This window comes from Delphinus delphis, chromosome 20 (assembly GCF_949987515.2).
Source record: "Delphinus delphis chromosome 20, mDelDel1.2, whole genome shotgun sequence".
Lineage (NCBI taxonomy): Eukaryota > Metazoa > Chordata > Mammalia > Artiodactyla > Delphinidae > Delphinus > Delphinus delphis.
In genome coordinates, this window is record NC_082702.1 from 3772284 (window position 1) to 3785431 (window position 13148).

The following is a 13148-nucleotide window of genomic DNA, read 5'->3' on the forward strand; positions in this document are numbered from 1 at the left end:
AGTAGCCCCTGCTCACCACAAGTAGAGAAAGCCCGCGTGCGGCAACAAAGACCCAACGCAGCCAAAAATAAATAAATTTATATACATATATGCTCAAGAATTAGCATCTACAGCTTCCTCCTAGGCCAGCAGGTCCATCAGGGCAGTTATTCTGGGTTTTTCTTTCCGGAAGTTGATGTGGAGCTGTCATCCCTCACTATTCACAGTAAGGCCCCCAACCTTTGCATCCTTCTGACACATGGGTCTCCAACTGGAGAGCATTCATGCCCAAGGCTCAATACAGGTCAAAATGATTTTTGAAATCAAATACAGAGTAAATGTGGGCTAATGTTCTATTAATTCATTAACAATGGAATCATCCTTTGAAATTCCTATCTTTACTCAAATATTTACCCTTTCCATGGTTCTTCCTTCCCTCCTGCATGTCTCTGTTTCTACTGGGATTATTCTCCTTTTGCCTGAAACTTTCATTCTTTTGGTGCCCATCTGTTGGTGAATAATACAATTTTTCATTGCCAAAATGTCTGTATTTCACCGCCAATATTGAAGTTTTTTCTTGTAGAGTTCTAGGTTGGCAGTTTTTTTTTTTAGCGCTTAAATATGGTATTAATCATTTTTGTTGCAAATGAACTAACTCTTCTCGTTGTTCCTTTGAAAGTAATGTATCCTTTTTCTTTCAGTGCGTTTAAGATTTTGTCTTTGGGGTTCAGCAGTTTTCCTATGATGTATCTCAGGGGGTGTGTGTGTGTGTTGACTTTTATTGATGTGTACTAGATTAAAAGTGCACATATCAGGGACGTCCTGGTGGTCTAGTGGTTAAGACACTGCGCCTCCACTGCAGGGGGCATGGGTTTGATCCCTGGCTGTGGAACTAAGATCCCGAATGCAGATCCCCGGTGGGGGAATCAAGATCTCACATGCGGGCTTCCCTGGTGGCGCAGTGGTTGAGAGTCCGCCTGCCGATGCAGGGGACGTGGGTTCGTGCCCCGGTCTGGGAAGATCCCACATGCCGCGGAGCGGCTGGGCCCGTGAGCCATGGCTGCTGAGCCTGCGCGTCCGGAGCCTGTGCTCCGCAATGGGAGAGGCCACAACAGTGAGAGGCCCGCGTACCGCAAAAAAAAAAAAAAAAAGATCCCACATGCCGTGCGGCGTGGCCCAAAAAAACCAAAAGCGCACATATCGAATGCACCGCTTGTTGAATTTTCACAAGTTGAGCACTCTCATGTTTTCCGGTAACTTCTCTCCAAAGGTAATGCCTACACTAACTTCTAACAGCATGGGTTAAATTTGCTTGTTTTGGTTCTTTACGTCAACATGAAACTTCTCTGCGCTCTGTGTGTGTGTGGCTTCTTCTGTGCAACCAGATGTTTGTAAGATGTGTCCATAGTCATGCAGGGAGCTGTGGACCTTCGGCTGGGGTTGCTCTGGAGAATTCTACTGCGTCAATCACCACAATGAGCGTATCCATCCTCGTGTGAACAGGCATTTGCTTAGCTTCAGGTTTAGGTTACGATGGAGAGTCCTGCTTTGAATTTCTTAATACGTGTGAAGTGATGAACATATCTGTGCATTTTTTGCTGGAATAAACCTACAAGTGTAACTGCTGTGTGTTGTGCATTTATTCAACTTTAGTAGGTACTGCTGAACGTTTTTCAAAGTGACTATTAATTTAATCAATGCGGATTAATTAATCTGAGCGTCTGGTTATTCCACATCCTCACCAACCCCTCCAATTTTGCATCTTTTTATTTTAGCCACGCTGGGATGGGTGGTGGTACCTTTGTGGTTTCACTTTGCATTTCTCTAATGACTGTGGTGTTTGGTCATTTGAATATTCATTTTATTTTTGTGAAATGTCTATTTGAGTCATTTTCTCATTTCAGAAAATTGGGTTGACTTTTTTACTAAACAATAGGAAGCTTTCTCTTTTTCTTATCATGCATGTGAGCCTTTATCAGATATGTTCATTGTGATTATTCCTGGTCTAGCTGGGGTTCACTTTCTTATTGGGACATTTTGAAGAATAGAATTTCTGAATCTTATTGTAGTCCAGTTTATCTAATTTTTATTTTATATTTAGTGCTGCTGCAAAATTGTGAAGAAGCTTCCTGTGTATTCCTCCCAGAACTATATATGTACTTTTTTTTTTTTTTTTGCGGTACGCGGGCCTCTCACTGCTGTGGCCTCTCCCGTTGCGGAGCACAGGCTCCGGACGCGCAGGCTCAGCGGCCATGGCTCATGGGCCCAGCCGCTCCGCGGCATGTGGGATCTTCCCAGACCGGGGCACGAGCCCGTGTCCCCTGCATCGGCAGGTGGACTCTCAACCTCTGCGCCACTAGGGAAGCCCTATATGTACTTTCTAGATTTATATCTTCAGTCCTTGGGAAATAATGGTGTGTGTGTATGTTGTGTGCTAAGAGTCCACAAACATTTTTCATGTGGAAATCCGATTGATACAAGCACAATTCATTGGAAGGACCATCCTGTCCTCATTGAGCTCCTGGATATCCTGTGTCATATAGCAGGAGACTGAACGCATCTGTTACCAGCCTTTCTGTTCTGTTCTAATGTGTAGTTCGTGTGTCTGTGCAGCCATGTCACGTGGATCCAGACACTCTAGCTTCATGACACCTAGGAGTGTGCGTCTTCCAGCTTTGTTCTTCTTTTTCAAGATATCATTGAATAATTTTGGCCCTCGGTATGTCTAAGAAAAAAAAACTCCCTGGGTTTTATATATACATAGCAGTTCGTATCTGCTAATCTCAGACTCCTAATTTGTCCCTCTCCCCACCCGTTCCCCTTTGGTAACCAGAAGTTTGTTTTTGTCTGTGAGTCTGTTTCTGTTTTGTAAATAAGTTCATTCGTATCATTTTTTAGATTCTACATGTAAGTGGTATCATATGATATTTGTCTTTCTATGTCTGGCTTACTTCATTTAGTATGACGATCTCTAGGTCCATCCATGTTGCTGCAAATGGCGTTATTTCATTCTTTTTTATGGCTGAGTAATATTCCATTGTATATATGTACCACATCTTCTTTATCCATTCCTCTGTCAATGGACGTTTAGGTTGCTTCCATATCTTGGCTATTGTGAATAGTGCTGCTATGAACACAGGGCTGCATGCATCTTTTTGAATTAGAGTTTTCATCTTTTCCAGATACATGCCCAGGAGTGGGATTGCTGGATCATATGGTAACTCTGTTTTAGTTTTCCCCTGGGTTTTGATTGCAATTTCATCAAATTCACAGACTCCTTTTGGCACTATCAACATCTTTACAATATTGAGTCTTTCTACGCTCTATTTAAAATTTAGGACTTCAGAGTTTCTCTCAATATGTTTTGTAGTTCAATGTGGTGGTCTTACACATCCTTTCTTAGATTTATTGCTTTAATTACATGTTTTTAGATTATTGTGTATGTCATTTTTTTTTTAAATTTTATTTCTACCCCCCCCTTTGTTTTTTCTTTTTGCTGTTATGAAGAAACATGGTTGGGTTTTTGTGGACCTTCTATATAACAGCCTTGCAAAATTCATTTATTAATTTTGATAGTTTGTATAGTCTCTTGGATTTTTTATATATACAACAGTATATTCTATTTTCAGTGACAGTTTGTATTACTTTGTTTCCAATACTTATGGCTTTCATCCCTTTTTCTTGCTTTTTTGTACTGGCTAGAATCGCTAATGAATATAAATGATGACATCAAGATTTCACCGTTTAATATGATGCTTTTTGTAGGGCTACTTACATCTTCTTTACCAGATTAAGAAATTTCCTATTTTACGGTAGTTTGTATTTTTTTGTTCTGTTTTGTTTCCTTTACTGTGAATGGCCATTTAATTTTCTTAAATGTGTTCTCATCTGTCATATGTTCTGCATATAATTTACCTCTTTTTTCCTCTGTCAATGAGGAAAGTTATAGTGATGTGTTTTTTTTATTTTATGGTCTTTTTTGGCTGTGTTGGGTCTTCGTTGCTGTGCGTGGGCTTTCTCTAGTTGTGGTGAGCGGGGGCTACTCTTCGTTGCAGTGCACGGGCTTCTCATTGTGGTGGCTTCTCTTGTTGTGGAGCATGGACTCTAGGCACGTGGGCTTCAGTAGTTGTAGCATGCGGTCTCAGTAGTTGTGACGCACGGGCTTAGTTGCTCTGCGGCACGTGGGATCTTCCCGGACCAGAGCTCGAACCCTTGTCCCCTGCATTGGCAGGAGGATTCTTAATCACTGCGCCACCAGGGAAGTCCCTACTGATGTTTTGGGGGTTTTTTGGTGGTACGTGGGCCTCTCACTGTTGTGGCCTCTCCCGTTGCGGAGCACAGGCTCCGGACGCGCAGGCTCAGCGGCCATGGCTCGGGCCCAGCCGCTCCAAGGCATGTGGGATCTTCCCGGACCGGGGCACGAACCCGCGTCCCCTGCATCGGCAGGCGGACTCTCAACCACTGCGCCACCAGGGAAGCCCCCCTGATGTATTTTTAAATGTTAAGTCATTCTGCATACAAGGTATAAATCCCACTTGGTTATAAAATAGTATTGTTATTATATAACTATATTATTTGCTCATTTTTATTAAGGATTCTTGACAAGATTAGTTTGTAATATTTTATCACATAATATCCTTAGTTGGGCTTTGAAATCAAGACTTTGCTCGAATCCCAAAATGGGATATAGAAAACAGTATAGATCTTCCTCAAAAAATTAAAAATAGAACTACCATATGACCCAGCAATCCCACTTCTGAGTATATATCTAAAGGAAATGAAAACAGAATCTCTAAGAGATTTCTGAATTCCCATGTTCATTGCAGCGTTATTCATAATAGCCAAGATATGGAAGCAACCTAAGTGTCACTCAACAGATGAATGGTTAAAGAAGATGTGGTATATTTATAAGTGGAATATTATTCAGCCATGAGAAAGAAAGAAATCCTACCATTTGGAAAAGTAAGGATGAGCCCTGAGGGCATCATGCTGAGTGAAGTAAATCAGACAGAGAAAGACAAATGTTGTACGATCTCACTTCTATAGGGCATCTAAAAAAAGCCAACTCGTAGAAATAGAGGGTAGAATGATTGTTTTTTAAGGGCCGGGGTGGGGAAAGTGGGGATATGCTGGCCAAAGGGTACCAGCTTGCAGTTGTAAGATGAAGAAGTTCTGGGGATCTAATATATAGCATGGTAGTTATAGACAACAATACCGTACTCTAGACTTCATAGTTGCTAAGAGACTAGATCTTGTTCTCGGCACAAAGGAAAAGAGAAATGGCAGCTGTGTGACGGGATGGATGTGTTAGCTAATGCTACAGTGGTAATCAAGGTGCAATATTTAAATGTATCAAATCAATATACTGCACACCTTACACTTAAACAATGTTATATGTAATTATGTCTCAGTATAAATAAATAGACAAATAAATTCATAGGATATAAGGTATATTCTCTCTTTTTTCTCACTGAAATGCTTTTTATAAGATTGGTGTTATTTTTCCTTTAAAGTTTGGATGAATTCTCTTTGAAGTACTAAACACTGTTTTATATGTACTTATCTTGGGTTTCTCTGAGCTTCTGGAAGCAGTGGCTTGGTGGCTGATCCAATTTGGGAAGCAAAAACGGATCACTTTGGTTTCTCGTTTTGGTTTGGTTTGGTTTGGTTTTTGTTTGTTTGTTTTTTGGCCGTGCCACGCAGCATGCAGGATTGGGTTCCCTGACGGGGGATCGAACCCGTGCCCCCTGCGTTGGGAGCACTGAGTCTTAACCACTGGACCACCAGGAAAGTTCCCCAAATGGATCACTTCGGATAATTAAAAGTTGGATAAAATTAAAATTAGATAAAGCTGGATAATTTCTAGGTCATTATCTCCTCAAATATTGCTTTTTCTTCATTCTCTCTCTTCTTGGCTCCTGGGGCTCCAGTTAGTCAAACGTAGAAACTTTTTCCTGTGCTCCACAAGTCTCTTAGAATTTTCCTTTGGGTTTCCATTTTCTTTTCTGAGTACTTCAATCTGGATAGATTTATCTTATGTCCAGTTTATTGTTTTTGTGTTCTGCACTGTTCCAGCCCCCCATGACCATGAAGTCAGGGTCCAAAACTCATTAGGATCCAATGACACGAGAGGTCGTTGTCAGAAAAGCCATTGTGACTGGAGATGTCTTCAGTGACTGAAGTCACCAAGTTCAAGGGAAGCCAGAAAAACCACGGTCTGCTAAGCAAGACCTGGAACGTTAGCTCATCTCTCTTAGGACAGAAAGGATAAGTCCCACCAGGTCTCTGAGTGATGCCTCTTGGTCATAGGCTCTCCGGAGACTGTCTGAGCATCTGCTTCAGGGAAGATGCCCATTTTCCTTTGAGTCTCCTTTGCGAAGAGTGTGGGGTGTTAAGGTGGCCAGCCAGCTCCCTAAACCAGCACTTTCCAATTAAAATACAATATCAACCGCAAGTACTAGCCACATGTGCGTGTTTAAAGGTCCACACTAAAAAGAAACTGATGGAAAGTAATTATACCTATGTTTCATTTAACCCAATCTGTTTTAAAACGTTATCTTTTCAGTGTGAAAAATGACCAACGACATAGCTCACACTCTTTCTTTTTACTGTGTCTTCCAGGTCCCGGGTGTGTTTTATAATTGAAGCACATGGCGGCTGAGACTGGCTTTGTGTAGATTGATCCACAGACACCTGTGGGTAGCGGCCGCCACGCTTGGTGGAGCATCTCTAAACACACCCTTGGCGCCTGAAGTAAGTAGAGGTCTCCTTCAGTCAGTACATCTGTCTCTGGCTCTTCCTCTCTTCTGTCTCGCTTAGTCTGACTTTATGCAAATTCTCTGTCTCTCCTTTTTTTTCCTCTCTCTCTGTCTCTGTCCGTGTCCTTCTCTCCCACTGAGTCTGGAGGGCCTCTCTGTGTCCCCAAGAACCTAAGGTGGACCTCCCATACATGTGACTACCTGGGTAAAAAGCTTAAAACAGCCCGTCTGAGCCCCACAGAGGACTGGGGTTAGCTGGCCATGCTCACAGGTCATCACAAGCCTGGGGTATCAGTGGGAGCCCATTGCTCCCAGGAGGATTGATGGTCACCATCCATCATTAGCATCTGAAAGTCCTTGCAAGGGCAGAATCACAGAGCCCGGGGAGAAAGCAGCCCAGGCATGCTCATCGCCAAGGGAAGCTCTCCAAGGAGGATGAGGGGACAGAGCGAGGCAGGCCAGCACGTGCAAACAGAGGAACCGAAAGAACCCAACTCGTCAGACAGGTAGGCAGTGGAGCCCAACTCGACAGACAGACATGCAGGGTAGGATGTGTGGAAGCTTAACCCCAAGTATGTCTCGGTTTTCCTGTAGATTTTCTCAGAAAAAGGGAAGTAACTCCTTTCCTTGAGCTTTGTCCTTCTCACCGCCACCCCCATCAGCAGTGAGGGCTGCTTCTTAGCATAACAGATGTTTCAGTAGCTTTGCAAGCAAACCGCTGCTCACTTATCTGAAACACCATCCGCGACCCACCGTCAAGGTCAGATGGGTAATTTGGTTCTTTTCGCAAATGAATTTTATTTCTTAGACTAGTTTTAGGATCACAGCAAAATTGGGCAGAAGAGGGGCCTTCCCTGGTGGCACAGTGGTTAAGAATCCGCCTGTCAATGCAGGGGACAAGGGTTCGAGCCCTGGTCTGGGAGGATCCCACATGCCGTGGAGCAGCTAAGCCCGTGCGCCACAACTACTGAGCCTGTGAGCCACAACTACTGAAGCAGAAGATACCAAGGTTTCCCGTCCACCCCCCGCCCCCAGACATGCACAGCCTCCCGCATTATCAACACGCTGGCACCAGCGTGGTACACGTGTTACAACTGATGAACTCACATCGACACATCATAACCACCCAAAGCCCGTAGTTTACATGGGGGCTCACTCTTTTTCTTTTTTTCTGAATTGTTTTTTTTTTAATACAGCAGGTTCTTATTAGTTATCTATTTTATACGTATTAGCGTAAGAGGGCTCACTCTTGGTGTTGTACGTTTTATGTGTTCGGACAAACGTATAATGCCATGCGTCCACCACTGCAGTATCGTACAGAGTAGTTTCACTGCCCTGAAATTCCTCTCTGCTCTACCTGTTCATGCTTCCCTCCTTCCTAACCCCTGGCAACAGCTGATCTTTTTACTGTATCCATCGTCTTTCCTTTTCCAGACTGTCATAGAGTTGGAATCATGCGGCCTGTAGCCTTTTCAGATTGACTCCTTCCACTTGGAGATAAGCATTTCAAGTTCCTCCGTGTTTTTCCATGGCTTGATAGCTCGTAGCTTCTTAGCACTGAATAATATTCCATTGTGGACGGACCACGGTTTACTTAGCTGTTCACCTGCTGAACAGCATCTCGGTTGCTTCCAAGTTTTGGCAGTTATGAAAAAGCAGCTGCTTTAAACATCTGTGTGCAGGTTTTTGTGTGGAAATAACTTTTCTGTTTTTTTTTTTTAACATCTTCATTGGAGTATAATTGCTTTACAATGGTGTGTTAGTTTCTGCTTTATAAAACAAAGTGAATCAGTTGTACATATACGTATGTTCCCATAGCTCTTCCCTCTTGCGTCTCCCTCCCTCCCACCCTCCCTATCCCACCCCTCTAGGTGGTCACATAACTTTTCAGTTCATTTAAGTAAATACCAAGGAGCACAACTGCTGGGTCATATGGTAGTAAGCAGGTTGAGTTTGGTAAGAAACTGCGAAATGGTCAAAATGTACCCTTTTGCGTTTCCCACCAGCAATGAATGCGAGTTTCTGTTGCCCCACGTCCTCGCCAGCCTTTGGTGTCAGTGTTTTGGGTCTTGGCCACTCTGAGTAGGTGTGTAGTGGAAACTTGGCTGTTAAGATATTGAAAGAAGTGCAGAGCGTGGGCTGAGAAGTCAGACGGAATGAGATCTTCCTCTGTCTCCTACAACAACCTTGGACAAGTCCCTTTCCCCATAAACTTTCATAAATGTGAGTTTTGTGAGCTCCCTTTCTTCAGAAGCCAGTTGACCAATATTTAGCCATTTCCTGTCATGCGCTTGGTGTTTGGGATACAGAAGTGAACAAAACAGATACGGTCCCTGTGCTCAGCAGAGCTTCCATCCAATGAGGGGTTAGAATCAATCAATTACTTAGCTACTCATCAATTATTTAACTACCATTGTGATATGAAAGAGGGGTAACAGTCACCACTGTAACAGGTCAGCCCTGAAATACCAGTGTCTTAACACAAAGGGAGTCTGTTGCTTCCTCATGACCAATGTGGGTCTTCCTGGGAAGGATTTGAATTTCCTGTCTTAGGAGGTCTCAGGAACATCAGCCTCTTCCATCTGTGGCCCCGCCATCCTCGTGGGCAACAGTGTCCTCTGCTTCCAACCAAAGGAAAGAGAAAGAGAAAGCAGAAAGGGTATGTCCACCTGTAAGTCGCTGGCCTGGAAGTGATACACGTTATTTCTGCCCAACTTTCTTGGCTATATTTACTTACTACAGTCACAAGCAGATGCAAGGGAGACCAGACAATAAAGCTCCTTGTGGGTAGCCGCCTCCCAGGAGCATGGAGAGCAAAGGAGCGTGTCATTATGACCCCTCCGGCTGATGCACCATTGGAGCTGATGGACGCCTCGGTACTAGAAGGAACCAGCTACACTGGAGTTCTGAGGAACACTAAAGGCATGCATTTCCACGTTCTCTCCAGAAACCCACCCAGTGCTGGCTAAGCTGAAGGTAGATGTCACGAGCAACCAGAGGACAGGGGGGTGGCCGTGTGAAGGGGGGTTGGTTCCTCACCTCCCTCGCCCTCTGTTCTTGTCTCTGCGAAGGGCTCCACGTGGCCCATCCATTTCCCCCTTGATCCGAACACGACAGGCGGGACCTGAGACTGGGCAACCTCTGGATAGGCGTCCAACCTGAAATCGCCAGCCGTGGCTTCAGCTGCCGTAGTGACTGTGGCGAAGGCCTGAATTGTCTGCTCCCGTGTAGTTGGGTGATTCTGGTGACATCTTTATCCCAGAGCTCCGGATTTCCATCTCTATCCAGACAGAATTCATCAGACCTGGACAGCTCCCAGCCCCAGAGGGTCCTGGAATTCTTCTGGTCTGACACCGAGTCTGGATCACCCAGGAAAATGACTCTAGAGTAGCTTTCTAGAAGGGGATCAAATCTAGAGCCTCACGGGGCTCCCCCGGTGACCCAGTGGTTAAGACTGCATGCTTCCTGTGCAGGGGGCGCGAGTTCGAGCCCTGGTCAGGGAACTATGATCTCACGGAGTCCAAGCACTTGAGAGTTTAGACTCCAAAAGCACTCCGCAAATACGCTCACCATCCCAGCCTTTTCTTACCCAGTTCCGGCTCTGCGGGTGAGAGTCGACTGCATTGACCCAGTGTAGACCTTAGCACTTTAGGACACAGACTTACTCTCTCGTACCCAAATCTTGTGGCCCAGACTCAAGATTGTGGCCTCCTCTCCCTCCTCTCTTGTGGCCTAGTAGAGAAATCCAGGTTTAAAGGACTCCATTCTTCACTCAGAATCCATATCTGATTAAGCCCCTAAGCCCCTGGTTCAAGGCCGGGGCAGGGGAGCCTGAGGCTTGGGTAGACAATACCTTCTTTCCATAGTCTCTGCTCCCCCTTGAATCATAGGCTAAGGTCCCATGGCATCAATCCAACCAGGACTATGGTCTAGGGAAGGACCTGGATTTTCAGCATCCTGGTCCCCCAGCCCAGAGATCCCCTCCTGCCATGTCAGAACTCACCAATGGAAAACCAAAAAGTAAACACGGCAGGCACGATGCTGCCTGCCCAAGACTCAGCCTTGCCAACGGACAGATGTACGGGCTGTGGTGGTCAGAGACTCAATCCGAACCATCTTGTGGTTTTCTTACTAAGTGGTTTAACGGAAAGTTCATCCACATGACCTAGTTCCTCCTTCCCTTGACTGGGGGTGTGGGAGAGGAGGACTGGTCCAACCACACTCATGCCCGACTTGAATCTCCCATCCAAACACCGCATCCAGATTGGCAAGGCTGGCCCTAGGGTGTGAGGGGGACTCTGAGCACCGACAGGAGTTAGACGTAAATGATACTGTGATGCCGGCTCTGTCTCATGTAGAACGTGGGGCCTGAAGCGAGTCGCCTTCCTAGGGAGGTATGAGTCGGCGACTCTCCTTTTTTGTTGTTTCAACAAATACATATTTATTGGGTGTCTCTTAAGGACCTGAGTCTGTGCCGAACATTTGGAATATGCAAATTAATGGAGCTCCCGGTCTAATGAGGAAGACACACGTCAAAGGTCTCCAAAAATCATGTGATTGCAGGGGTGATATCTAACCTCTAGTAACACTAGATTTTTTTCCCCCCACACATCAACCTCAAAAGCTCAGTAGTTTGTCTCAGTGGAATGTCTTATTTCTCGCTCATGTAACCCTTCAGTACGGGTGCCCCCAGCTCGGCAGTTGGAGTTCCTCCATGGGGTGACACATGCTCCCAGGATTCTTCCAACTTTTGGCCCCAGCACCCACTAAGATCTTGGAGTACTCTGCTACCAGAGAGGGGAAGGAGAATGAGAGAGTGAAAATGACGCATCCATTTCTTCCTTCTTCTTTTTTTTAAATTAAGTTATTTATTTTTGGCTGCGTTGGGTCTTCGTTGCTGCGCGCGGGCTCTCTCTAGTTGTGGCGAGCGGGGGCTACTCTTCGTTGCGGTGTGCGGGTTTCTCATTGCGGTGGCTTCTCTTGTTGCGGAGCACGGGCTCTAGGCACGTGGGCTTCAGTAGTTGTGGCATGCACTCAGTAGTTGTGGCGCGCCGGCTTAGTTGCTCCGCGGCATGTGGGATCTTCCCGGACCGGGGCACAAACCAGTGTCCCCTGCATTAGCAGGCCCTCAGTAAATATTTTTGAATGCTGATAGATGAATAGATACATACAGAATATGGGAAGTATAGGGAAGCATATAGTGCATTATCATCGAATACAATTCCAGAGACTAGATTTCTATGTATGACTCTGGACTCTGCCAGTTATAAGTTCTGTACTTTGAGCAAGTTAATCTCTTTGTGCGTCTGCTTCTTCCTCTGTAAATTTTTTAAAGTAATTGTTCCTAGCTCAGAATCACATCAGACTTCTCATCGACCACTGTGGAAATTAGAAGATGATGGAGAAATGTATTTGAAAATAACCTACGTGCCAGTAAGGAAAGATCCCAGAGTGTATTGTTAGGTATCAAATCAAGGTCAATACAGTATTTATGGGAATTCCCTGGTGCCGCAGTGGTTAAGAATCTGCCTGCCAGTGCAAGGGACACGGGTTTGAGTCCTGGTCCAGGAAGATCCCACATGCCACAGAGCAACTAAGCCCGTGCGCCACAACTACTGAGCCTGCGCTCTAGAGCCCGCGAGCCACAACTGCTGAGCCCATGCGCTGCAACTACTGAGGCCCGTGTGCCTAGGGCCCAGGCTCCTCAACAAGAGAAGCCACCGCAGTGAGAAGCCCATGCACCGCTGCAACTAGAGGAAGTGTCTGTGTGCAGCAACGAAGACCCAACATATCCAAAAATGAATAAATACATTTTTAAAAAAGTGTTTTGTGTTGTTTAAATAAGTAGAACATGCTATAGAAGCATAACTTTATAACATCCAAAGAATAACTTTATAACATCCAGGACCGAGGAGGAGTTTCCTAGATTCTTTTCCACATTTAGTTTCTCAATCCAACTGGAGTTAATTTTTGCATATGGTGTAAATTAGGAATCTAATTGTTTTATTTTTCCAAATGGACAATTAATGCTCTTTTTTTTTTTTTTGCATCCAATGAATAGCTCTTTCCTGGGTACCTGCTCGATGTCAGACATTTGTTGAAGGAACAGCTAGGTTTCTCCTTGTGATTTATTTTGAAAATGGTACAATCAATTTTTATTTATTATTTTTAAATTTATTTTATTGAAGTAGAGTTGACTTACAATGTTGTTTTAATTTCTGCTGTACAACAAAGTGATTCAGTTATACACGTATATACATTCTTTTTCATATTCTTTTCCATTGTGGTTTATCCCAGGATATTGGGACAGTTAATGGTCTTAATTTCATTCATGAAAGTGTTTCTTTTCTCCACTGGTATGTGATGCTCTGATAATCAAAAATAAATACGTAAGTAATTGCTACCTGTAGG

General features: G+C 44.6%; 1 protein-coding gene and 1 long non-coding RNA gene across 2 annotated transcripts in view; both read left to right on the forward strand.

The window, feature by feature from the left end:
* Positions 1–13148, forward strand: part of LOC132416835 (NACHT, LRR and PYD domains-containing protein 2) — a 1001898-nt gene that overhangs the window by 272749 nt on the left and 716001 nt on the right.
* The window catches only part of LOC132416853 (uncharacterized), a 40125-nt gene that overhangs the window by 9365 nt on the left and 17612 nt on the right, over positions 1–13148 (forward strand). Inside the window, exon 2 of the long non-coding RNA XR_009517735.1 lies at positions 6601–6732. This is a non-coding gene — a long non-coding RNA (uncharacterized lncRNA). The remainder of the gene's footprint in view (positions 1–6600; positions 6733–13148) is intronic.